The following is a 27912-nucleotide window of genomic DNA, read 5'->3' on the forward strand; positions in this document are numbered from 1 at the left end:
TCTTTCAAACAGATTGTTAGAAACAAAATTAATGGGACAGTGCCTTGGAAATCTATCAGATAGAATATGACTGGTGAGACAGTACTGAAAAAGAAGAAAAGGCTGGGGGTTTTGCAGAAGATTTAAATTGTTAATGGCATTAATCATGGTACATTCCCAGAGGAGGCGAAATTTTATGGAAGGGTGGAACTATTCTTGCCTTGAAGGTAATGTTTAAAGTCAAAGAATTTTTAATTAGCTTCAGATTTTTTTTTAAAGAATTCTTAATTTACAAATAAGATTGAGTTAAAGAATCATTTTCTGCAGTAGAAACAATGGAATTTTTTTAAAAATTCTATTTTAAATTGTATAAAAAGCATCTTAATCAGATAAGCTGAGTCGTAAGCAAATGGATAGATCTTATTAAAATAGTCTACCTGATTTATTTATTATTCTGGCCCTACAGAACAAATCACAGGATTTAGTTTCAATTAAGTGGCTACAAGATTATCGTTTAAAAACCAAAAGTCTAACTCTCCGATTTGCAGCTCTGCTCTGCACTGATTATATGACTGGAAGGTAGGACTTGTTTCGACAATGCTTCCAGTTAGGGTCTCTCAAGTGATTTGCATGTTATTAACCTGGATAGCCATTAATAGGGCTTCACTTCCTCTCTTTCATACATAGCCCTGGCTTAGATAAAAAAGAGTTCTTCAGGAGAGCGGAAAAATCAGAGCACTTGTACTATCCGTGAAATGTGCAGAAAGATAAGAGAAGCTACCCTCCTCAAAAAAAATGATGAGTTTGATGAAAAGAAATTAACAAGCTGTGTGGGTGTGCTGCACATGATCAGCCATGCTTGCTAAGTCTGTCTGTTGGTTGTTGCTATGGCTACGAAAAGCCAGTGGAACCCAATGAGCTGTCTGCAGCCGTGCTGAGAGGACCAGCCATTTTACTTATGGAAAACAGTGTGGCATATTCTGCTGAGCTTCCCCCTGGAAGAAGCCTCTTTTATACATCTCTTCAGGGAAGACAGAAGCAATGGGCATATTAATACACAATGATCACAGCCACGCAGGCCTGCAAGCTGCCATTTGGACAGGCTGTTGACTGCTGTTCCAATTAGCTGATTGGAGAATGTGGAATGCAGAGTGATAATGCTGCGTGTCTGCTATCAGGCAGCAGCAAAGGTTTTTGTCTTGGGAAGGCAAGCTTTCCCTGCAATATTATCTCAGCAGCTCCCTAGCTGCTCACCCTGAAAACGAGGGAGCCAAACGGAGGGTATTGCCCTCTGCTAAGGCTGGTCCTGTGCGTGGCTGTGGCATTTGAGCGGCAGGTCTGAAAAAGCAGGTGTGTGCTCGGACGGGCGCTGGACTGGAACGCAGGCGGACGCTCTCCGGTTTACCTGCTTCCTGTTAACAGATTGTGGGCTCCCAGGGCATACGCCTGCAGGCTGAGGCTGAGGCGGAGAAGGGGCTTCCCACTACACTAACAGAGGTAAGCTTTTTTGACCTTTCTGAAAGCACAGCATAAAAATAACTGGGGCAAAACTCAGCGTGAAAGATTTACATTGATTGTGTGATTTGGATTGACCAAACAGACGCAGACACATCCACACACACACATTTCTAGAAAATAGTATCAGAGGCATAGAGTTGTTTCCGTGAATTTTGGTTCTAACAATTGGAAGATAAAAAACAGTATTGTTATGCTTTGGGGTTTAAAATAAATATCTGCTGTTTTAACAGACTACGATGGCTTGTTCTGAACCGTCTTCACAGCCAACATTTCTTGCTTGCGAACAATGGATTCTTTTGTGACCTGCACTTTGACTTATATTCAGAGAACTCCATGGAAAAGCAGTGGCACATAAATTGTGAAGCATTTCTTTTTAAGCCTCGTAAATGATTTAACTCTTAACACACCTATGTACACATTTAAAGAATTCTGTTCTCTGTGGTCGTAATAGCCAGTGGATTCTGTACTTGCTTACTCTGGACTGAGTGTCTTGGTGTCCTGTTTGATCTAGTTGGGGTAGTTGTAAAGCAAACAGTGTAGGTATTGGAAGCCGTTCACACCTCCCTTCTGAGTGTCTGCATGCCTTGCTAGCCCAGAGCACAACACCCCCATTGTGCTCCCCCGGCTCAGAATCCAAGGAAAGAAAGGAAGCGAAGTCTCTGCATTGAGTTCTAGGACAGCTGAGGTATGTGGCAGTAAAACTTCTTTTCTTGCACAGTTTTTCTCACCAGCAGATAGGTTTCAGAGATAGAGAGTGAAACCAAAAACGCCACACACCTCATACAAATGTGCGCTCATACATGCAGCAAGTGTTTGCTGTCAGTTGCTTCGTAATAACAGCACAGACCCTGAATTACAGGAGGAATTGCCTTATAGTGAGTATTTCCTTGATTTGTATTCTCTTAGGAACAAAGCTGTTACTGTGGATTGAAATTGGTTAGTCAAATCAAAATCCCTAGTGAGGAAATGACCGAGTAAGTATTAGATTCTGTTTTAGCAATATTTCTCGCTTGCTTACCCAAGTCGGTTCTTTTGTTGTTTTGCTGTTTTGTTACCAAAAATGTCAGATCATTTATAATACTATTGAAAATATTTAATTTAAAAATGTTTGGTCAAAAACTTTGAATAAAACCCCTATCTACTAAAGATGAAATCTACCATGAAATTTTTTAAAAAATAGTAACTGAGATCTACTTCTAAGAAATATATTTTTATTTGCTACCTTTTTTCTCCAAAATCTGGATGACATGGGAGTCTCCTTAGAACTTTAAGCATAATTTGCACTGATAGATATGAGCAGGAACCACCTGTTTCACAGATGTAGCAACGTTAATATGCCCTAAGATAACAGAATTCGAAAGCAGCAGGAGAACAGTTTTCAAAACTTTTGTTCTAAATGTCAAAATAGTCAAGATATAAAGATACAGACTAAGAATCTCAGTGGAGCGAACCACGTTCAAACGTTTAATGATGAGGATATGCCTATGAGAGTCATAGGGGATAAATGGTGAGGTGACAGCCTTGTACTTCATTACGTTTTAACATTCAAAGGAAAACTAAATGAACAGACTTAGTCCTGAGTCCAATTCTATGAGTAAAAATACCAGCTAAGTAAGTGATTCTATATGAGCTGAATGAAAGGCAGAGAAAGTCTCTGTCCAATTTAATTTCCTTCAAAACTTTACACTGCCAAAGGATTTCTTAGAATTGACACAATGCAAAGACCTGCAGCAAGCACGTGATCTCCTATTACTTTTTCTTGTGGCGGGGGGCACTTTTAGAAGAATGAGGAGTAGAAATACCCAGGACACACCTGACTGCTGTGCCTGTTCCCTTGTTGGTGGCACCAGGTGAGACAAGACCCTTAGCCCATGGGAAGAATGACACACACTTTATACCTGTGCGATTTCTTTCCTGTATTAGTAACCTTCTAAGAGGACATGCTATAAAAAGATGGACATTTTAAGTTCAATTCTGCACAGCACATCTACACAGTTAATAATTCAACAATTTTGTGAACCAGATTCAGAGACAACATCTCTCTTTCAAGACTTTGCACCTTCGCTTGCAGCTGTTTTTAGACCCCTATTGTCTGCCACTCTCCAACTCTTCTGCGGGCAATATCAAATATTTTGGAATTTCTAAAACACACTATATCAGACTTTTTTTTTTTTTTTGCAAATGCAATGCCCCCTGACGAGTCATTTCCTTTAAATCTCCCCTGCAATGGCAGCTGCTTTCATATGCTCTTCAAATGCAGCTCAGACATCCCTCCAAACTGTCCCCCACCCTCTTTGGCTACATCTGAATCTTACTTTGGACTTTCAGCTACTGCACCATATTGCATCTGTCTCTGTTCACCGCCTTCCAGACTTTACTGGCCTCTGATTCTAAAGTATTTTGTCCAGTGTCCAGAATTTGGCATTCAGACATTGTACCGGTAACTTCAGACTTCAATATTTTCCTATTAGTTACTGTAAATATAGACTTGACCTAGAAATAGAAGTCTTAATACTGCCTTTTATCAGAGAAACTCAAAACATTGGAAAAACAACAATGAGGCTTTCATTTCTGATTTGAAAATATGGCTTCAGGATCCCAATTTCATAAAAGTTACAACTGTCCTATCATAGATCAAAATTTCTGGAGGGAAAATTGTACAATATATATTTTAAATGAAACAACTTGAATGTTTTAACATATAAATAATAGTATTTTTCTATCTATAGCTATTATAAAATTTATAGAAAATATCCCCATTAAAAATTTGTTATAGAATCAGACTATTTAAAACTAATGTTGAATTGATGATGATTAGCAGCTGATTATAACATAAGACACTTATGAAGTTGTTTTTCGAACTGAAACCAGGAGAAAGTAAAGGTCATGAACTGGAAAGAGATTAAATAATTGAAATGAAGTCCACAATAGCAGCATTTCTTTTAATGTTCCTAAATAAACCCAAAAGGTGACTGGGAATCACTAGTTATGTTACACTGGTTATGTCACCCTACAATTTGAATACCTGGATGAGGAAGAGAATATTCCTTTAGTATCACTCTTGATGTAGATATAGTTTTGGTTATAGAGAATTCCTACCATCTGTTCTATATTAGATAACATTATTATTATTATTTTTAAATAAGCCTGATTTCAATTGCCTTTTTATGAAAAAATTGCCACAACCAAAAATAAGAACATACCCATAATTTTATTAAGAAATTATAAATACATAATTTTTTGTCTTTAAGATATCTGTGTTGAAAGCAAAAGTTCTAATTAATACTCTATGAATTTTTGTATATGAAGTAGAACCAATGAGGAAGTTTAAAATATCCTGATATTTGGAATTAGAAAGTGAAATATTTAGGAAATTATTAAAATTCATATTTCTAGACATTATTGCATTCGTTCCAGCATCAAGCTTTCTAATAATAGTAAGATAAACAGCAATTCTTAATTATCATACTGTCCTTTAAAGCTTTATTTTGGCTATCTTCCAGCTGATTTTAATGTACAGCATGCTATCATTAAATAATAGCTAAAGTTGGAATTGGTTCTATTCATCTTAAAGACTAATCATGTTTAATCAATTATTTTAAATTGTATATAGTAATTAGATTTTGGAAAACATGATTTTATAATATGCCTGTACTGTTTCTAGCATTTTCTATTTTAAGAAATTTATAGTATTTTTAAAGGTCTAAGTTATGTCTAACTACTTGATAGTGTCATGAAATGAGTTGCACTTTTATAAAGAAGAGTTGTAATATACGATTGCAGCGGGTAATTTCCTAAACGTTCCTCCAACTAATAATTTAAGTATGGATATGCCTATTAAATCCTAAACTGCCACTGTCAAGTGGAAATAATACAGGTAAACATGTTTTCAAAATGTGTTCATCTGTATTGTTTCTGAAAAACTCAAGATGTGGATTTAGTTAAAAGGAAACACTTCTGTAATTATTGAGTTCTAAATATTGGCAAATAAGAACTCTCATTTCAGCTTAAGTTCAATTAAGATGATATGTGTTGGATAAATGACAGGGAACCAGCAAAGACGGGTTTTTATTTTGGTGTTTTTCAGTGTGACATATCCATATGGAACTATACCACGCTATACTCCACCCTGGTCTTGAAAACCGAAATATACTAGTTTGCCAAATAGGAATTTGGGCCAAAAAAAAAAGCTGTGGTTTTCTTTTCCCTATACAGGTGAGATATGCATAGGGTCAGCATTACTTCTCTACCTTAGAGATGCATTATTTGAGCTAAAAATATAGAAAGCTTTCATTTTCCTGAATCCAATCAAGGGTCTTACTTTCAAAGAAAAGTTTCCCACCTCAAAGAAACAAAAAAGAAAGAAAGAAAAGAAAATGCCCTGGTAATGTTCTCATTATATTTCCTAATTTTTCTTTATATTATAATTTATTTTTAATAAAGAACATTATTTGAAAGTTTCATCAGTGATATTTTGGGTTTTTTTCCTGTTCATTTATCTGTTGCCTGCTTATTAGATTTTTTATTTAATGCAATCAGAAACTCAGTTTTTCTGTCTTCCCTCTGAGATGTTTTCCCAGTGGGTAAAGTAAATTACAGATCAAAAATACTCTCTTATAATGAATTATATCCTCTGCTTTGAATGCAAGAGTTCATCCAATCCATGATTAGAAATAATTATTCTTTTCAGTTTCCTTATCCTAGTACTTTTTTTCTGGAATAGTTGGATTTGAGGACGGGGCAACATGAACCTGTCAGGTTCCAAATCTTCTGATGTTCTATTCAATTCAGCATCCCTCAGAGACTAATGCAGCTGCAAGGATCAGCTGCAAGGAGTCCAATGAACTATAGCAAAAATAGGCTTTTAGCCAAGAGCTGTGACACTTGTGAAGATCCTCTAAGAGTACAAGCATGGGATCTCGTAAAGAATGGCAAGTTTTTTTAATGCACACCCAAAAAAACATACTCAAATGAGACTTTGGCTACGTGGAGACAATTTATTAGTATAAATGTTCATTCTAGTCTCCTCTGAACTGAAGTCCCTGTACCTACTTCTAGCTGAGGACAGCCAGCTTCTCGGAGGCAGAGTCCTCTGAAGAGGTGACACAACAGAGGGAGCAGCCTGGTTGGTGGAAACATGTTTCATTCAGCCTTCAGCTGCACAGAAAATCCTCTTCCACCTACTGACAGGAGTCAGCGACTTCTGCTTCATTGGGTCTTTTTAATACTAGATCTTTATACTTCATACAGTTTGCCTACACTTTACACTACTAAACAGCAAAAGTTTAAGAGAGAAACACTTGGCTGCTAAAAAGTGAGCCTTTTTGGTAGATTATCAAGATGCCTTCACACCTAATTATTTCAGTTCTCTGTGCTAAAGTTAACAAGGGAAAGGAGATTAGATAACAATAACCTCAGCTGTTCTTGTGCTAACTGTGTCATCTGGTGAAGGGTTTGAGGATTTTCCAAAACAAGTACATTTAATCTGGCAGATGTATTCTTGCACTATAGTAAGTACTGTGTATTTTAACTTGCTCAGTGTCTCAAAATCTAGGTATCAAAATTTTTATAGCATAGCGTTACTAGTAGTTAAGATGAAAATTACACAACCACTTAGTTGCTCTGCTACGGTGTGAACAGACTGGTGTTGTTTGATGTGCCTGGAGCACCAGGCTTGCGCCAGTTTAGGCAAAGGGAGGTCAGGAGAGTGATGAATGGCAAGAGGATGGAAAAAGGAACAGTTTACTTCTGCAGAACAGAAGTTACAGGGAAAACTCACTTTAGAATAACAGCTGAAACAGGCCCTCCGCAAACAGGTCAACATACTGTATATTCAGTCAGTATTTGCTGAATGAATGAATGACTTATAGCAATCAGATCTTCCCCTGGATTATGCTGATACTAACACATGACTAGAAAGTGCTCTTTGAATTTAGCGGTAAAGTGACAATTCAGCCATTTTTCTGATTTTTTAAAAATCATAAAACAAAAGAGAAGAAAAAACACATGAAATGTTTTTTTTAAAAAGGCTATTATTTAAAAAAATAAAATATTGTCTTCCTGGTGAGAAGCATTATACTTTAACAATTACATAACACAGAAATATTACCAGAAGTGTAGATAAAGCTCAAATGCAACACATCAAGATAAGAAAAACTGATTTCTAATCTCAACTTTTTAAAAAGCCTCTTGGTATAGTCACGTTCATCGAGAAATATAATCAACCTAGAGTTAAAATTTTCCTTTTTAAAATAAACATAAGAAAGAAAAGTTTAAATCCAGAGTTATAAAATTTAAGATCTTTATTTTAAGGCTTTAGAATCTAGTTGAACAGAGAGTTTTAGATAGTCTGGGAAGATCTTTTCAAGTTAAACCATAGAAGCTGCAAGCCCTTACATAGTCAATCAAAATATCTGCTGCTGATTTAGCCCAAGAAAACAGTAGACACCTGTTAACTAGTCTTCAAACAACTCCACAAAAGATTATTTTTTAAAAATTGAATTTGTTCACTCCAAAAGATATTGATAATAATAATAATTTATATAGATTTTATTCTATACTAGCTACTATCCCAAGAGTTTTATATATACTAATTTTAATGAAAAATCTGGAAAATCACAAACTCTATAACACCAAATACTAAAAAGTAGGGACTTTTAAAGGTATTTACATTGGAATTTCTTAGAAATATTTTCTGCAATCTTAAATTGTTTCCCAAAGAGGGATTTAACAAACATCACATTTAATTGTTTTGTCTTAGATGCTCTGATATGACTTTACATATTGTATTATTTTTATATCATGTTAATGAAGTTTTTTGACATGTCCAGTCTTTCCATATGAAAGTGACCTCCATGAGAGAGAAGTCATGTTTATTTGTTTTTACCCATCACCTTCCATGTCCATTACCAAGAGTGAACGAAGGGTGGATGAATAACTAGGCCAAGTAGTTTATTGTAACAAATAAAATTCACACCCAAGGAAAGGGACCTGGTGAAAGCAATGCAGATGGTGTGTGAGTCCTTGTGACGTTCACCATGAGAAAACTAATCTGGTTTACATATCTTTAAATGTTTGCTTTGTTATGGTTTTTTGTTTGTTTTTGGTTAACGTGCTTTATGGGTAAAACACTAAGCTAAATGTCCAAGTAACCCTTTTTAAGTCATCAAGACTTTTTCCACAGAGGAAATCATGATGCAACCAAAACTGACTTGGCTCATTTAAAACACTTGTAGAATTTTTCCTCAGAACTTAACCTTTTGAACAACTTAACTACATATGAGTTATATTTGACAGTTAAGAAAATAATAAAAATATGAGAAGGCATATTTATCTTCTTTGTCAGTGAAACCATATCTCTTTTGGGAAAAGGGCTTTATTAGGTCAATAACTCAGATGACTGATAATATATCCTGAATTCTTTCACACTCGCTTTATTTAGAAACATAACTTTTTATATGATGTGTGTTCTGAAATCTGATTATATCACTCACTGACTTCCTTTCCACCATAGATTTACTTTTACAGGACTAATATAACCCATTTATATAATGACTAATATGACTTTTTTAATTAAAAAAAATCTTCCTTCTAAAGTGTGCCAAGTATTTTGACTACATTTTAAATTAATTTTTAGATTTATTGGCAGAAGAGCAGAATTACCATCACCCTCATAAAAGCAAATGACAAAGTGACAAATAATATAGTTTAGTTTGAAAAACCACCTTCCTGTTGATCCAAAGTCCCAAATGTCCTGTCAGTGCTTTCTGTTGACAGTTATCTGGTAAAATGATTGGATCTGTGTATTATTTTGTGGCATAATATTGCATCATCATGATTTTGAACCCTAGGCTTCTGCTTCCTTTGAAGATGGAATTAGGAAAACATACCCTCAAAATTGTGCTTCACTTTTTTTGGCTCTGGTATTTAATTTTGCAACTGTCAAGAATGAAAATATTATGATCATAAAACTATATTTCCTGGGGCATGTTCCACTTGTAAATTGCCTCATTCCCAGGCTCCTCAGTCACGGTATTGCATTCTGCCTTTAGCCCAGCTTGTGAGAAGAGGTGCTGGATTTGCACGGTGCAGATAGGGCCTGAGACGAGGAGAGAGCAGGAGCTTAAGGACAGGACCCAAAAGGACTCTGGCCCTCTTAGTATTTGTTACCAGTGGGATCACTCAGCCACTAGAGCTTTTGAGTTCAATAGGAATTAGGAAAAGTGTTACTTTGAAATTCAAATGTTTTCTTTTCCAACCAAAAGCAAAGCATTGGAGAAATCTGCATGCACTGGAGCTAACCCTCAGAGAGTGAAAGGTATTTTATCTGCCCAACAAAACAGAACGGCCCCTTGTTGACTGACACCAAGAAATATCACCCCTTTAAAGGTCAGATTATTAATTTGTCGGTGCATTCTCTTGGGAAATAAAATCAGAATTTCATCTGGCAAGCATCATGACAGGTGACAAATGATTTTAAGACTATCATCCAACTATATCTGCCCAACAAACAGGTCAGTACTATGAGTTCCTAACTGCCAAGGGGCCCACAGTGTCTGGAGTTGCCCTTCCCGGTAGATAGGCTTGAGCAGGCAACAGTGAGTTCTCTGCTCTCCTCTTCCAGACCTTGGAGACTGCTGTCCCATCTGTTAATATGTTCATGTAAGTTAGCTGATTGTGTCCTTTCTAATTCGTTTGGTGTTGAAAAGATGGCCTTGTTAAGGAAAACAGAGAATGAGAAAGCCCGAAGTTCTGGGTTCAACTTAACGAGTGACCAGACCCAACTGTGGATGTCGAAGTTGTAACCATATATTAAAAACTGATACTTGCATTTTCATGTAATTTACTTATTTATTTATTACACATCCATCCAGGACCTGTAGGAGTGTGTTTAGAGTGGAGGAAAAGATGAAGAAATAAGCCAGGAAGCCGTTGAAAGAGCTTACAGTTTAGTGTAGGAAGACAGGAATGCTACTTAACTATTATTTAAAGATAGAAGGTGATGGAGTGCTATAACAGAGATATCAATGCATTTGTTTATTTTTTCAAAAAGACGTGCAGAAGTAATTTATACAATAAAGAAACTCTTTCATCATCTCAAGCGATGGAGTTCCAGAATATGAGAATAAATTGCTCAGAGAAGGGAAGTTTCTTAGAGGATCAGGAAATAAGAATTTGAGAAAATGGTATTTTAATTAGGGCTTGAATGAGGTGGGATTTTGACGATCGTTTGGAAAAGCAAGCTTTGTAGCATCGAGAATTGGTTTATATAACTCACATTTATTTGTCATCCCCTCAGTGCTTTCATGGAAATTGTTGAGTCTGGCTCAGCAGCCCTGGGAGATATGCACTGTCATCACTGTTTCACATGAGGAAAGAAGAAACTGAGGTTCAGGGAAATGCTGATTGCATTTCACCTGTTATGAGTCAGTGGCTGACTCTGAGAGGCTACTAAAATGCTGGGATTAAAGCACATGGAAAGATTAAGAACTGTGTTTACAACTAAGAGCATAACTTACACACACACACACACACACACACACACAGAGATAATTCAGTTAAAAAATGGGCAAAGGGCCAGAATAGTTTTCCAAAGAAGACATACAAATGACAAACAGGCATATGAAAAGTGCTCAACACACTAATCATCATGGAAATGCAAGTCAAAACCACAGTGAGAAACCATCTCACACCTGTTAGGATGGCTATCACTAGAAAGTCGAAAGATAGCAAGTGTTGGTGAGGATGTGGAGAAAAGGAAACCCTTGCAAGATGTTGATGCGAATGTAAATTGGTACGGATGTTATAAAAAATTGTGCAGAGTTTTTCTCAAAAAAATTAAAACTAGAACTACCATATAATCTAGCAACCCCACTTCTGGGTGTACATACAAAGGCAATGAATAAATACAGAAACAACCTCAGGAGCTGTCCATGGATGAATGGATAAAGAAAATGTGGTGTATATATACACACACAGTGGGACAGTATTCAGCCCTACAAAAGAACACTCTGCCATTTGCGACACGTATGAAGACATTATGCTGAGAGAAACCAGTCAGAGAAAGACAAATACTGTATGATCTCATTTAAATGTGGAGTCTAAATGCTGAACTTGTAGAAACACAGTCGAATGAATGGTTGTTGCCAGGAGTTGGTCGGGGGAGGAAAACGAGGTCAACGGGCACAGACTTTCAGTTATAGGAGGGATAAGTTCTGGGGATCTCATGCAACATGGTGACTGCAGTTAATAAAACTGCCTTGTACACTTGCCGTTGCTAGGGTAGATCCTGAATGTTCTTACCATACACAAAAAGAGATAAGCATAAGAAGTAATGGAGGCATTCACTAACTTGATTGCAGTGATCATTTCATAGTATATACATAAACCCAAGCAGCCCGTGGTACACCTTAAATGTCTACAGCTTTGTCAGTTATACCTCAATACATCTAAGGAGAAAATAGAGCATGTTTTTAAGGGTGTGGAAGCAGCAGGCACAACTAGGAAATAAAAGGGTGGAGGGGGCCCAGCTAAGCAGAAAGAAAAGAGGAGAGAGGGAGAGAAATGAAGAAATGTGTTGTGATGGCCAAGAGCTAAGCCCATGCAGAGCCCTGGGGAAGGTGCCAGCAGTGGGGAAGGAAGCTGCAAGGGAAGCGGGGCTATGCCAGGAGCAAGATCCCAGGGAGCAGCAAAGAGATGGCCCCGGGGACTGAGGACAGCCCAGCTCACAAAGGGGAGAGTGTGACCTCTGGGACACTGGAATGAATTGAGCAAGTGAGCTCCACTCCTGAGAGCCAGAAGGACAGTCAGGAAAGTTTCCAGCAGATGCCCAGGAATGGCACTGACTCACAATCTCCTGCTTTATGTGCTGGGCCTGAAAGTCAAAGACACATTTAAAATTATTACTGTAATTCTCTATGACTTAGAAAGTCCGACATAGGTGAGATTTCTTGGATTCAGTCTTTTTCATTAAGGGGAATATATTATGCAATGATTGCTAGTGGTTAGAAGCATGGACCTTTCTGGTTTTTGCTTTGAGATGGACTCTTGCTCTGTCGCCCAGGCTGGAGTGCAGTGGCGCAAGCTCAGCTCACTACAACCTCTGCCTCCCGGGATCAAGCAATTCTCCCGCCTCAGCCTCCTGGGCAGCTGGGATTACAGGTGTGCACCACCACGCCCAGCTAATTGTTGTATTTTTAGTAGAGACGGGGTTTCACCATATTGACCAGGCTGGTCTTGAACTCCTGGCCTTAAGTGATCCGCCTCCCAAAGTGCTGGGATTACAGGCATGAGCCACCACACCTTGAAGCACGGACTTTGGGCTCACACATTGTTGGGTGGGAGTTCTGGTTTAGAAACCTGATTGCAGTGAAGTAAGCCAAGGTACAAAATCCCTGTGCCCCAGTTCCCGCATCTAAATGAGTGTCACCATAGTCCCAAGTGTTAAAGACACGTGTGCTGTACATCCATCAGAGCACTGCATCTGACATAAAGAAGGCCTCATGCATGTCGACCGCTACTGCTGTTGTTCCTGGGAGTTTATAGAAAGACTCTCTTCCAAACTCCTGTGCTCCAGGTACTCGTCTCTGAGTAAACTCTGGAGTCTTGAGAAGCCATGCATGTGTGTAGCTTAAGGGACGGGCCAGTGCTTCTGCCACTTTTCGGGGAGATAGAGCCTAGGTACCACTAGGGTTCCTGTGAAATGTCTCAGCGACCTCAGCAGGACTCTAATGCTCACCCTACCATTTGCAGCGTTCGGTTTGCGGTGTTAAAAGACTCAGGCTTCTCGGTGGATCAGGCCCATGGGTAGATAGGGATGCTGTTAACCAAATGGGAGTGGAGAAGACCTGTTTTGCTTTGTTTCTGATATCAGGGAAGAAACGTCTGGACATCTAGAACTTTATATCCTTGCTGGAAACACTGGTAGCCAGTGCAGAAGTGGGGCAAATCAGAAGCCTAATTCAAGATATGGACTGCTGGTCATATATAGCTTAATTAAGAATAGGTACTAGCTTTACAAGAGACTTGTTTGTGATAAGAACATGTTTAATTAATAAAAGACTATGATGATGTCTTTTAAGTCACTCTGCAAAGAAAGATCCACATTTTTTGAAATGAGAATTTTTAAAAAGCCATTCAGTATGCTTGCTAAGTACACTTAGGTTAAATGTTGAAACTGCCTCCACCAGTTTTTTCTACTTGTCACCATGCATTTTTCAAAGCAACTAATAATCTTTTTTTCTTTGATTAAAAAAGCGATATGGGATTTGACTGGTAAAAATGCCATTACCGGGAAAAAATAATGCAAGTTAACAAAACACAGGATATTGGGCCAATTTTAGTGATTTTGTAGAGTTTGATATTGAACAAAAGTTATTTATTTTCTGTGGAAGTTGTAAGAATTGCAAGTTTATTCTGAAAAAAATATAAGGATTAAGATGTTACCATTATCCCAAAGGGTTGCACGAGGGTTGCATGGATTATGTATTCTAATTGTGTAGGGCGAGGTCCGGTGCGTGGGAGATGCTGAACAAATGTGAGCCGCCATTACTGTCATTGGTGTATACATGAGTTCGTGTGAAAGGCACACACTGTGCACCTCTGATTCTCCAGGCTGCGTGAGTTCAGTGGTGACTAGTCGGACTTGCTGCTTTTGGTGACTGTTCCGTCTTTGGGACGAGTGAGGGGAAGCTTATAACCCAACAGCATCCCAAGTGCCGAGGCAGAGGGAAAGCGCAGAGTATAGCGCATGACATCCTCCTGGCAACTGCAGTGTGTACACGGTGAAGGCAGGGGCTTCAGAGGCAGAGAGCACGGTCTGCAGGTGAACACGGTGTGAAAGCACATTGCAGGCTGGATGGCACGTCTGGAATGCAGGAACGGTAGAGGGAACTAAGCATGGGGTGCTGGAGGGGGAACAGAAGAGCTTTGCGGTCACATAAACTTAGAATTCATTCCCAGCTCTGTAATTGCTAACTTGGTCTTGTGGAACAGGCTCCTGGGGTTTTTCCAGACCCCTATTTCCCTACTTAGGGGGAAGAGATGATAGTGCTTACATCTAAGTATTATCATTAGGATTAAATGAGATTATTGCAAAATGACCAGTGTAGTGCCTGGCACATCAGAGGCAGAATGAATGGTCGCCATGCTATTTTTATCATCAGAATCAGGATCAGCATCATGTTAAGTAGTTTGGGTTAATTCTTTAAGGGGAAAAAAGAGAGAGAGAACCACTGGAGTTTTTTTCTTTCTTTTTTTTTTTTTATGAGGAGTTTTGCTCTTGTTGCCCAGGCTGGAGTGCAACGGCGCGATCTCAGCTCACCGCAGCCTCCACTTCCTGGGTTCAAGCAATTCTTCTGCCTCAGCTTCCTGAGTAGTAGCTGGGATTACAGGCACCCACCACCATGCCCAGCTATGTTTATTTTTTTGGTAGAGACAGGATTTCTCCATGTTGGTCAGGCTGGTTTCGAACTCCCAACCTCAGGTGATCTGCCCGCCTCGGGCTCCCAAAGTGCTGGGATTACAGGAGTGAACCACCGCACCCGACCCATTGAAGTTTTTTTTACAGGGGAAAAGTAATGATCATATTTGTGGGTGGAAAAATATATAACTGGTAGCAGTATCAAATTAAATGAAGAGCACACGAAAAGATTACAAAATGATAGTCTCTATGAATTAGACAAGAGAACAACTTGGGCATGAACTAAGGTGATAGGGCAGGGAGAAATGAGGGAGGGATGTTTTCAGTCAAGTCCTGCTCTGTGTCCGTCGGTCTTCTAAATGTCTGGAATGCATCTAACACAGGCACTCTCCAAATAGTCTTAAAAATAGGCAATTCTACTCCGGTGCGGTGCTGCGTTGCTAGAGGTGCCTGTGATGCACAGAGCGAGGGAAATCTGGGGTACCCGTGGCTTGTGGAGGAGCCTCTAAGGTATCTCTGAAGAAGTGCTTGAGGTAGGGCCTAAGAATATGTGTGCATTCACCTTGGAAGCTGCCCAGTCCTACCGGCGACCAGGGAACAGCATGGCTCCAGCACCCAGGCGTGGAGAGATGCGTTCTGAGCCCTGGAAGCCATTGGTGTGGCTGGAATGCAGGATACCCGATATGGAGAGATAGTGAGTAAAATCAGGCAAGCAGACCAGAGCCAGATGGCGGGGCAATTGTGTCACCCTAAGCTAGATGGGAAAGCACCGAGATATTTCAAGCAAGAAGGTGAGGATTTCCTTTATAAGATTGAGCTTCCTCAGAGGGTTTGGGGAAGGAGCGCTGGACCCAGGAAACACCCTCTGAATTCCCTGAGATCAGCAGGATATGTAGAGAGTTGAGGCTGGGCCTTGTGTCTGTAGTTCTTGTCCCAGGAAGATGCTTGAAGATACCTTATTTGGATGTTTGTATTTATGGCTGTGACTGCGACTCCCCTGCCTTAAAAATGTAAATTTAATGATCACTTTCAGACTTTCGCTGTAGTACATTATTTATGAACATAGGACCTGTCTCCCTGGGTAGCACAGAGCACCGCGGCTCAGACACTCATCAATGTGGCTGTGCCCCGCCCACAGCCTGGATTTCCTCCTCCTCCTCCTCCTCCATCTGTCTCTCCACTCTCTCTGCTGCCCTCTCTCCCCAGCCTAATGCCATTTCTTCACCTGGTTATTTTTACAATTCCAAAAGTAATTCGAAGTGCCATTTATTATGCTTAAGAAACAACTTTATGTCACCAATGTTTGGTCGCTTAGTTTTAAAAGTCAGTAAATAACAACTTTTTTTTTCTTTTAAAAAAGAAAGTATCACAAGTTCTTTTTAACATCTCAGTATCCCATGATGGACTTCCCCTTTGTATGTGCCTTGTCAGAGGCAGGGCTCCCCCAGTTCTGCACCAACGTCCCTCCAATTTTGCAGGACAGGAGCCTGTGGGGACTAAGGTCCCGTCATGGATTTAGCCTTTGAGGAGGGGTGACTGCTGCCATGTGACTTCCTATCTTTCAACCACAGGCTTGGTCTCTGTAAAAGGAGGATGCTCTGCCTAGATCATAGGACCGATCGCTCTCTTATATGAAATAATTTATGCAAAGGATATATCACAGGCCTGGCACATAACTGGCTCTCAATAAATAATAACTTCATCATCAATAAAAAAAATCTCCAAAGATAGAAGAGAAATTTTTGGCCCAGACAATCTTTGTTTTGTCAAGATCTCCCAGAGCTGTTGGCAAAACAAAGCTCAACTGGGCCAAAAATAGATAAATAAATACACAAAATAAAAGTAAATTCCCATAATAGATAAATAATTAAATGAAAATCATCTTAATATACAACCCATTTGACTTTCCATGATCATGGTGTTCTTAAACTGTTGAAGTCCAACTTAAAACTCAAAGAAACTTCGTTAGAGTATAACAAACACACTCTGTATCTGCTGGTTCCAATTGATTGCGTTGCACTAAGGCAAACTAATCATCTGGGGATAAATTATGTGGCATATTCACTGCAAAAATGATATTAGGATAGAATGAGGGAGATCACTATTTTCTAAAGCCCCTATTTCCAAAGAATAGCCATCCTGCCATTGTCTAGGCTAATAGCGACTACGGTCCCACAATCCTAAAGTACTTAAGAATGCGTCATATGATCTTTTTGCAACAGAATTTGGATTTACCTGATTAACGATGTTTTTCTTGGGCTGATCTAAAGTGAGTCCTCACGTCACATGGTATTGGAGCTTTGTGATCTGCAAGGTTAGTTAAGAATGTAAAATAACAGTAAGTATTCTTATAAATAATAATAATGGCCACCATTCATTCAATGCACACTGTGTCAGGCAGTGTGCCAAATTCTTTAAATACCTCTTATTGACTATTCACAGAAATGCTCTGATGAGGGTATTATTCTCATTTTACAGAAGAGGAAACAGGCGCAGAGAACTTAAACAACTTGCACAGGGTCACACGTGGGGAAAGCAGGATTCCAGCTTGAGTCGGCCGCATTCCAAACCCTGTGCTTTGAACAGTTCTCTAGACTGCCCATTTGTGGGAACGACAGATCAGCCAAAAGAAAATGTTACATTTCTCATTTTATCATTCTCTCTGTATTTTTTGCTCAGGGACTCTATGGAAACCGTTATTTATAAGTGAACACCAAATTTCCTTATCCTCAAGACCAGAAATAGCACGACAATAAAAAGAGGGAGAAAGAAAAAAACAATCTAGGATGTCAACAGTGATTGTTTTCTGTAGTTTTTCTTTTCTTTCTTTTTTTTTTTTTTTGGCTTGTTCATATTTTCTTTTTGTGTGTGTGTGATGGAGTCACCCTCTGTTGCCTAGGTCAGAGTACAGTGGTGCAATCTCGGCTAACTGCAGCCTCTGCCTCCTGGGTTCAAGCAATTCTCCTGCCTCAGCCTCCTGAGTAGCTGAGATTATAGGAGCCTGCCACCACACCCAGCTAAATTTTATACTTTTAGTACACACAGGGTTTCAACATGTTGGCCAGGTTGGTTTCGAACTCCTGACCTCAGGTGATGATCTTTTCATCTCAGCCTCCCAAAGTGCTGGGATAACAGGCGTGAGCCACCATGCCCATCCCATATTTCCTAAATCTACTTAACATTACAAAAATTTCAAAATAAGGAGATGTATCTAGAATGGGGCCAAAGGAAATTTAGGTAGCACCAATCATGTTTAGACATCTAATTAGGGTGCTACAAGACTAAGCAATAGAAAAAAATTGTTTAACCCTTTGAATATAAATATTTTATCAATTTCCTTCTAATGTTAAAATTTGCATCAATTTTAAATTGGGACATTATTTAGAAACTGTCCCATTAGAAAACTGATCGTCACCAACTTGATCTTCAATGCCAGTGGGCCTGTCTGTTTACTGGCGGTGATGATTTTACCCCTGGATTAAGAATGATTAGCTCTACTTTGGAACCAAATACAGTTCACATGGAGTTCAAAAAGAATCAAGAGTCTTGTGGCCCTGTACATGTTGAACAATTTCCCTTTGTTGACTATTAGCACTCTGATCTAAAGAAGAAAATGGTTACTCTGACAGCTTGTACTTGTGGGGGAAAAACAATCTTATTTTCTGCACATTTTTAAGAGAGTATCTAGTGTGACAGATATCAAGTATCAGCACTCACTGCTATAATAAATTCCATTTTGCAGATTAGTCTTAGCATGCTAAGTGAAATAATTCACCAGAGGTACTTAAACCAAGAAAAATAAGAAAAAACAAGTCAAGAGGTCATCCTCAGAACATTCAGTGTTTAATACACATTGTACAGCCTCGCCTTGGCTGGCTTTGTACATCCATTATTCCATCATTCACTCTTCACCACCATGAGTTAGGCTTTTTCTATGAGGCAGGCACAGAAGTCATTGCCCTCCTGGACCTTATATGCCCAAGGTCTATTTATACCTTGTATCGGAAGCTAACTTGCCCAATTCACAAACGTGAGTCTGTACAAACAAAACAAGATCATGTAAAATTCAGAAAAGCTTTTTCTTAAACATTTAATGTATTCATAAATGCATTGCCCATATTCTGTTCTTATGCAGGTGGTAAATTTATACTTACTATTGCCTGGTAATAAAATGTGGCATGTGGCAAAAATGTGCTCATTCTAATTTGAACAGATGTAGGTTTTAAGTATTGAAAATTAGCATACTTTCCCAAATTAGTACTTAGAGAAACTTTTTAAATTGTGTATGAAAAATGGCTTTTTAATAAGCCTTATTACATTGCTGTGTTCTTAAAAGCACATTCATATATTTTATTATTTTTCCCCATACTCATGTTTTCCTACTCAATGTTCACATTTTTTCAGAGAACAGACAGTATGGAACATTCATAGCTAAGTCCCAAAATCAGCCTTTTTTTCATTGACACAATGTGGAACAGAAATGCAGTTTCCATGGTACGGAGTCAATGCTGAGTGACAAAATTGGATCATTTCAGAAAATGTGATCAGGGAATCTTGAATTGTCCCCTAAATTAATAAAGCCAGTTGTTTGTAATAAACATATTTTAGAGTATTTGTCTGTGAAATGAGAGAGGCTTTCTATCAGACCAATGGACTAGTTTATGAATAATGAAGTTAACATTCTTAGAATTAAAATAGTAGTTTCTTTTACATGAATAGACCCTCTATTTATATGGACTGCACAAATAAATTGAGTAAAACATGTGTTGATGGGTTTCTTGGCTCTTTCAATGTGAAAACGATTCCAATGTTAGTCCCCCTGCTCCTCAGGTACCTTGTAATGATCCCTGAAGTTTAGAGTCCTTATTCATTGGAGGAAGCTATTAGTACACATTCAACAGATAATTGGCAAAGATACATGTATTGTGCTTGTAGAGCCAGGGTGGTTATCATATGAGTAAGAACTGGGAATGTTTTCACCATAATGTATCTTTTTTAGTGTGGACGGTAATCGGTATGGGTTAATAGACTGATTGAATAATAACGTCATTATTTTTGTGTTTTCCATCTTACCCCAATGCTAGTTGCTCTCAGGACAAAGTTAACATAATCACTGAAGCCGTGAGTGGAGATAAGTGTAATTAAGAAATAAAATTCCAACTCTCTTCCCTCCTCAAAATCTGTGAAATTAGAGACGTGTTTCAACAGCCTAGAAATTAGCAAGGACCATTCATAAACCTTTTAACTACAGCAGATATATTATTTCTCAGTGAAATGGATCATGGCAAAGGTAGCCCAGGAGGAACTGCTCCCTTTGATTTGGAAACAGCACAAGAGTTTATAAGTATTTATATAGGTGAGAAGAAACTTACGGTCAAACTCATTTCCAAATGCACTAAAACAGTGAGAAAATGGCCGAGAAGCAAGAATAGCTGCAAAATCACCTAACAATATCTCACCTTGCACATTTTCCAAAACTTCTAATACTTAAAGGAGTTTAAGTGAAATATTGCATTAAAAATCAAGATAATTAAAATGTTATAATGTCTCTCTTGAATGATTCTGCTGTAAAAATATTGGTATACACTGAGGATATCAATGTCTCCTTTTAAAAATAAAAATAGAGGAGAATATAGAATGAAATGACTGATGAAATTATATTTAATAATTTATTATATTTAAAAATTATAAGAAATTATATTTGATTTATTGATTGTATATAAATATTTTCTATATTTGATAAGCAATTAACATATATAATTATAAATATGGTTTATAAATACTTATATATACTTATAAATATGATTTATTTGATAAATTATAGTTTGCTAAATAATAAAATTATTATGACTTTATTTTGAACAATTATTGCATAGAAATCCTGAGTACCTTTGTAGCTAATTTGAATCTGGATAAGGTGAGTGGGGTTAAATGAATATTAGGAGTCCTCTTCAAGGCTGCTTGAGAGTAGAAGGAAGGCAATCTCATTTCTTACAGAAAATGGAAATATTAATCTCAAAGCAATACAAAAATAAGCTTTAACAATGGATCTTACACTAACTTTTGAGTGTTAAAAAAAAGAGCAATGTTATGTTAAAGACACCACAAGAAAGAGTATAAACATCCCAAACAAAGATGACCTGGCCTGGTCCTGATCTGTAGGTCAGACGCCCCAAAGGATAATTGTAGCCCAGAGCCCAGGTGCATTCCGCCGCTCAGAAAGCATGTATTCTCCAGCTCGTGGTCTTAAGTTTGTAGGTCGTGGCGTTTGTTACTACTTGAAATTTCCAGCACCCTTGTGGTTACCCAAAATGGAAGGTGGTGCAGAAGTCCAATCTGGAGTCTCAAAGGTGTGTTCGAATGTGTGCAACTGTTTTTAAAATAGGCCAAGCGGATAGATCTTAATCTGTAACATGAAAACAGGGTTCAAGTTGCAGAATGGTGGAGGCTCCGCAATTTATAACCCAGGTTTGGCCCCAGTGACGGGCACTGTTTGTGAAGACCTTTCCAATTCCTTCTTCTCTTACCCAACGTGATATATGCAAATCTAAAGGTGACCTGAACTTAGTTTTTATCTGTCGTTGCATGTAAAGTTCACTACAGGGTAAAATTATAAAACTGACCAAATAAGTGTACCCTAACATAATGCTATAAAATGAATTCAGCCTCAAGCTTCTCTTCTTCAGAAGCTTTACGAGCAAGCCTTGTCTTACTAATTTCTGAGAACTATCTCATTTCTTCAGTCATTTTTCTAATGATCTTAAATGCTGTTCTTCTCCTTTGATAGTTGATTGATTCTGAGATCACATTGCTTTACTTGAGTGTCTGGATATGACTCAACTGAAATGTGCCTAGTTTTAAACTTTGAAGCACGAACTTTTATGTGCTTTTCTTTTTAGGATATAGCCTATTCATTTCTTTCCCCCGCTGAATCCATTCTTACTGAAATTATTGCAAATCTCGTTTTCTCTGTTGGTGTCTCTTTTCTTTCTCTATGAAAAACTCTTTTTGTTGCTCCATTGACTCTTTCACCTGATATTTAAATGAGTTTTCTATTGCAAATGGCATTAACAGCTAACTTAGTTCGTCAGGGGTTTGAACAGCAAGTCACCAGCAAGGCTGCGCCCAGACAGAACAAAGTAGCGGTGGGTGCTGGAGCAGCCGCGGTGCTCATGGACAGGCCTGCAGGAGCCGTGGAGACCCCTCTCCCGCCTCAGATCTGGAGCATGCTGCCCTGCCCATGCCGTTGGGTATCATTTGCCCATTCACTCCAACGTTTCTTAGACCCTGCTCCTAGCCAGGGCTCTACCTGTGAAATCATCTTCTGCTCCCCCGTTTTCAGCATGTAAACGGGATGATTACATAGGATTTGTAATGTTTTTTCCAGCTGTGATTCAAGTAAGTGCTATACTATTGAAAAGTAAGAACTATAATATTGGTCCTGAAAGTCTCCAGACTGGGCCCTATTTAAGAAATGCTGTAGAGAAATGTGGGGTAGGAACAATACGGGAAGCCTGCCTGCCCGCAGTCTGCGCTGCTGGATTTAGCCATAAAACCCGAGTACCCAAAGTAGAGGCACTTAGGATAGGGTGGAGACAGAGTGGGAGGAGGCAGACTCAGAGAGAAACGAGAAGACCTGAATTTTATATAAAAATGCCTGTGAACTAAACAAGAAATCAGACAGAGCTCACAGAAATCATAGATCTGAAGTCATCACAGTCTTTCTACAAGGTAAAAAAAATAGAGAGGCTATATAGAAATAGTCCCATTTAAGGATGCAATTTATCAGCCCCTCAGGTAGTATAATGATTTCTCTGTCCCTTACCACGTATCTTTCCCTTCTAAATACGTGTGTGCAGAAGATGTTGTCTTTTATGCACTTTTTACTTAATCTGTTCCCCAGTGCATCAATTCAGTTCGTCAATGCCAGTCTCTCTTAACTATTTTCACTTAAACGAGTCAAGCCTTCTAGTCAATATTGCTGCTGTTTTAGCTTGCCATTCAAGGTATCCCTATCTTGCTTTATTTGGTGTATATTCACTCAGTACATTCCAGCAACCAGACACTGTGTAGGAACTGGTTGTATTCATGTTTTTTGGGTTTTGTTTTTTTTTCTTTCTTTTTTTTTTTTTTTCTTTTAAGACAGAGTTTTACTCTTGTTGCCCAGGCTGGAGTGCAATGGTGTGATCTCGGCTCACCACAACCTCCGCCTCCCAGGTTCAAGCAATTGTCCTGCCTCAGCCTCCTGAGTAGCTGAGATTGCAGGCATGTGCCACCGTGCCCGGTTAATTTTTTGTATTTTTGGTAGAGATGTGGTTTCTCCATGTTAGTCAGACTGGTCTCAAACTCCTGACCTTGGATGATCCAACCACCTCGGCCTCCCAAAGTGCTGGGATTACAGATGTGAGCCACCATGCCTGGCCTGTATTTATGTTTTTAAAGGACTCCAGTATTCAAGGAGCCTACGGTATAGTAGGAAAAAGAGGTAAACAGTAACAACATACTGAACCCCTCCTCTGCAACCACTTGATAGAGTAACCAATATTCATGTAAAGTCTCATTTAATCCTCTCAGAAACCTCCCAGAGAGATAGATAGGGTTGTCTGCTTTATTTTTTTTTTTTTTAAGACAGAGTTTTGCTTCATCATCCAGACTGGAGTACAGTGGCATGATCTCAGTTCCCTGCAACCTCCGCCTCCCAGGTTCAAGCGATTCTCCTGTCTCAGCCTCCAGAGTAGCTGGGATTACAAGCATGCACCACCACACCCAGATAATTTTTGTATTTCTAGTAGAGACAAGGTTTCACCATGTTGGCCAGGCTGGTCTCGAACTCCTGACCTAAAACGATCCGCTCGCCTCAGCCTCCCAAAATGCTGGGATAACAGGCATGAGCCATCATGCCCAGCCTGTCTGCTATTTATAGATAAGGAAATCCAGGCTCAGGGAGATTAAGTAACTCTCCCAAAGTGACATGGCTTGCCATGGGAGAAGCAACGCCTGGAGGTCAGCTGTGCCTGATTCCAAAGCCTCAGTTCCTTCCTTGTAATGTAATCACTGCTGTGATAGAAGGATATGTCTTCAATTACCATTCATTATAATCATAGTCAGTCAATGTTCAGTTAGTGTGTATTTGTTTGTAACAAGGTGGATTGGATTATAACTCTACTCCACCCACCTGCTAAAGGAATGATAGATTCTTACAGGGCCTTAGAAAGTCCATTCTTCTCTATTTCTTCCAGGTCATTTCTTTTAATGCCACTATCTTTCCTCGTCAGCCTTCTCTACTTACTAAATGAAGTGATGATAATGCTGTTGCTCAAAAGAGATTGTTACATCAACCACAGAGCAAAGTGATTTGCTCAGATATGGGAATCTTCTCAATCTGGTTGTTTGACAATCCCATGTATTCTTGTTTAAAATTAAAATAGAAAAAAAAAAACCCAAAACATAAAACTTTGAATGTGAGCTATCTGAAATAAATTATAAGGAAATTAAATTCATTATCTGGGTGTGCCCAGTCCATTCCATTTTCCCCATCAGCGAAGTAAAACTATCTATGTTTTTGAAGATCAATTTGCAAGTAATTTTTTTCTATGTAATGTAAAAAAAAAATTGTATTGGCTGGGCGCAGTGGCTGATGCCTGTAATCCCAACACTTTGGGAGGCCAAGGTGGGTGGATCACGAGGTCAAGAGATCGAGACCATCCTGGCCAACATGGTGAAACACCATCTCTACTAAAAATACGAAAAAACTAGCTGGGCGTGGTGGCGCGCGCCTATAGTCCCAGCTACTCGGGAGGCTGAGGCAGGAGAATTGCTTGAACCCAGGAGGCGGAGGTTGCAGTGAGCCGAGGTCACGCCACTGCACTCCAGCCTGGTGCCTGGTGACAGAGTGAGACTCTGTCTCAAAAAAAAAAAAAAAAAATTGTATTAATGATTACTGTGCACCAGGTGTGGGTTTCCAGCATTATATTCTTCAACCCTCTTCTTAACGCTTTAAGGTAAAGAACGATATGAGGAAAATGAAGCTCAGTGATCTTGCCCAAACCAGGAAGCAAATACGGGGCAGAACTAGAAATTTATCTCAGAACTCTTTATCCTCCCAGCCCATGCTCTTAAGATGATGCCGAAAACAGCAGTAACCAACACGTAGGGAGTGCCTACTGTGTGCTGGTGTTGCTGAAGAGCCTTGCATATATTAAGTCATTTAAGCCTCGTAACAAGGACGGTTACGAGGCTTAAATGAGTTAATAATATAACAACAGCTATAGTGCTTATTTGGTAGGTAAGAGAACTGAAGCCCAGGGAGACTGTAGCAGCCACAGAAGTTGGCAGTAACAGAGTCGGGTTTGACGGTGGCGGGTAACTACAGACCATGCTCTCAATCATTACACTCTAACACAGTTCTTGGCAAATGTGGATAGAAAGACAAAATATTTATACGAGATTGTCTGTAATAAAACAGAATTGTTATGATGTATATTCATTTCTTCCTTTCATGATACTTAATCAGAAACCATGACACAGGAATGCTTAGAACAATTTTCATGTTGCATGTGTATTTTTAACGTTGTTTAATTCTGAAAAATCACTGGCCTAATCAAACATGTCTTCGCCTCCGTTATGACTGACAGCATTTGCCATTTTAAGAAATCATAAGTAAGATTCTTAAAGGTTTTTTTTTAACTCAAAGTCAATACATTATGGCCTTGAATAATCTTTTCAAAATTGCTTTTTCTGTCACAAGGACAAATTTCATCATTCAGTTTAGATTTTAAAAACTCCCTTAACTACGTTGGAGTGACCCTGTTCAAAGTTCTCTGAACAATGATCTGGCAGTGTCCACTGATAACAGAATAAACAATGGGTTCCTGTTTTGTATTTCCTGTAGATTATTGCTGTGTTCTTATTTCTCTTAGTATCACTGATCAGTAAATGGTAGTTTTACAAAAAAGAGCCAACTACTTTACTATATTTAGAGTCAAAAATATTCAAATGATGCAGCTCCCAGGGCGTCAGGTGCGTCAGCTCATTTTTCATGGCAGTGCTTGCTCCATTAGGAAATGATAATGGGCCTGAGACTTCATGCCACAACTGTCGTAAGCATTAGTTGTTGATACCCAGAAGTTCTTTCAAAACTTCTGGAAGAATTCTGTTGTACTAATATCTTAATGGCAGGCCCAATAGTCTACTGCTATCATTCAGCCAGTCTACTGTCATGAAGGTTGTTTTTAGATGATTGTTTTGGTTCTGTTTCTAGCTTACATGGAACAGATTACCTCAATTCAGCCATTTAAGCAGGTTGGGTTTGCCTCAAATAACAAGAAATCCCACGGACAGGCAGTCCAGGGTAGGTTCTTGATCAGCGTGCACTCCCCCAGAATGACATCATCTGCATTTCAGCCTACAAAACAAGGAACACAAGGTTGGAAAGACAAGGACAAAAACCCCTCTTCTCAGGAGCTTTAGTGTCGTCACTGTGTATGTGAAGTTTTCAACAGGATGCCTTGCCTCTGGCTTATTGGTCAGAACAAACTGCAAGGAATCCGGGAAGGTCGGTTGTTAACTGGGCGAATTGTCAGGACCCGGTAGTGAGGAAGACTGCAGAATGGATCCTCGGGAGGCAGGAGGCAGTGTCTACCACACCTCTTACATACTACACTTATTTTACAGAGTAATGAATATGGAAATGGTGACTTCATTGTAAAATAAAATGTATCAGACAGAACCTCAAACTGCAAATGATCCTCAAAGGAATTCTTGCCAAGAAAAGGAGGGCCTTTGCTAGAAGCTAAAAATGTGAGCGTTTACTCTGATTCAGAGGGCAGCTTCCCACCTCTCTGCCTGAGTGTGAAATGTCCGTCACTGCAGGCAGAATATGCCCACTCATGCCTCCACTGGAGACCAGTCTGCTTCTGCTTAGCCCCAGGGGTCTGAACAAAGACTTCGCATTTTTTATTTTTAAACTAAGACACGGTTACTGATTTCTTAACTTGTCTCTCCCATACCTTTTTGTTTAGTAGATTGACTTTGCTGGGTAAAGCATTCCCTTCCAGACTTCTCTGTATCATAATATACATAAAATCAAGAATATTCGCAGGCACAGAGGTAAACAAATGAGGTTGCTGGTAGCCAGAGGTCACCAGTCCAGGTGCTTTAGCTGCCCAAGGCCTCACTTGGTAGTTGTTACTACTCACAGAAGTAGAGAGGGTCTGGTTAGAAGACAGACAACATAGAAAATATTTCTATGTCCGGTCTCTGAGGGTTTGTGTTTCCAGCCTCATTTATTCAGGAAGAAGTGTGTCTTATGCACTTGGTACCAGGAATCTATAGTTCCTTCTAATTACTGAATGCTGGTCAACTGTCCCTCACTGTTCTTTATTCATCCTTCACCTTTGTGAGTTTCTAGGACACTTTTCTAGCATCGTGTGTATTATGTACCATTCCTGCAAAATTAACTTTTGTGGTCTTAGTAATTATGGAATTGTGCCATGGATTGTTGGATTCATTCATTCAGTTTTTTAACGTCTCAGAAAAGATATTTTTCATGCTGTATCTTGGTGATTTCAGAGTGTTTTACACATTTATGAAGAGTCATTTTAAAACATTGTTGGGCCATAGCAAGCTTTCCTCTGCCCAAGTGGTAGAAGGAAAGGTTACGTAGCCCCTTTAGGATCAATGCAGCAAAGACCAAGGCCTCTCCTACCCCAACCTTTGGCTCCTGCTCTGTAGTCTATGACACACAAAAGTCTCCTTTTCACTCCTGTTGACATTACTTGGCTATTTACCAGAAAATAAGATTGCAAATCTCCAATCGTCTAAATCAGTGACTATTAATTCATTGTCTGTCTATAACTCACACATAATATGGCCACGAGAAAGAGTTTTGTACCGTTGGAATGACGATGACCTGACCAGGTGGCACAGTTGGTTACTTTATACCTGCCTGTCTGCTCATAAAGCTACATCACAAATAATCACATGTGGTTTCAGGT

The 27912-nt window shown here is 39.1% G+C and overlaps 1 protein-coding gene across 27 annotated transcripts in view; it reads left to right on the forward strand.

Annotated features, from left to right (window-relative positions):
* The first annotated feature begins 803 nt into the window (after window positions 1-803).
* The window catches only part of SORBS2 (sorbin and SH3 domain containing 2), a 235546-nt gene continuing 208437 nt past the window's right edge, over window positions 804-27912 (forward strand). For 5 of the 27 annotated variants that reach the window (XM_064369624.1, XM_012452826.2, XM_064369685.1 and 2 more), the window contains exon 1: window positions 815-1476. The gene's annotated coding sequence lies outside the window, so the exon portion shown is untranslated. Of the gene's footprint in view, window positions 1477-27912 lie in introns of all 27 variants that reach the window. The other 22 variants (XM_012452825.2, XM_064369660.1, XM_064369652.1 and 19 more) reach the window with 12 other exon arrangements.

The sequence above is a fragment of the Aotus nancymaae genome, unplaced genomic scaffold (genome assembly GCF_030222135.1).
Source record: "Aotus nancymaae isolate 86718 unplaced genomic scaffold, 86718_ANA_hifiasm-v0.15.2.pri h1tg000006l, whole genome shotgun sequence".
NCBI classification, from domain to species: domain Eukaryota; kingdom Metazoa; phylum Chordata; class Mammalia; order Primates; family Aotidae; genus Aotus; species Aotus nancymaae.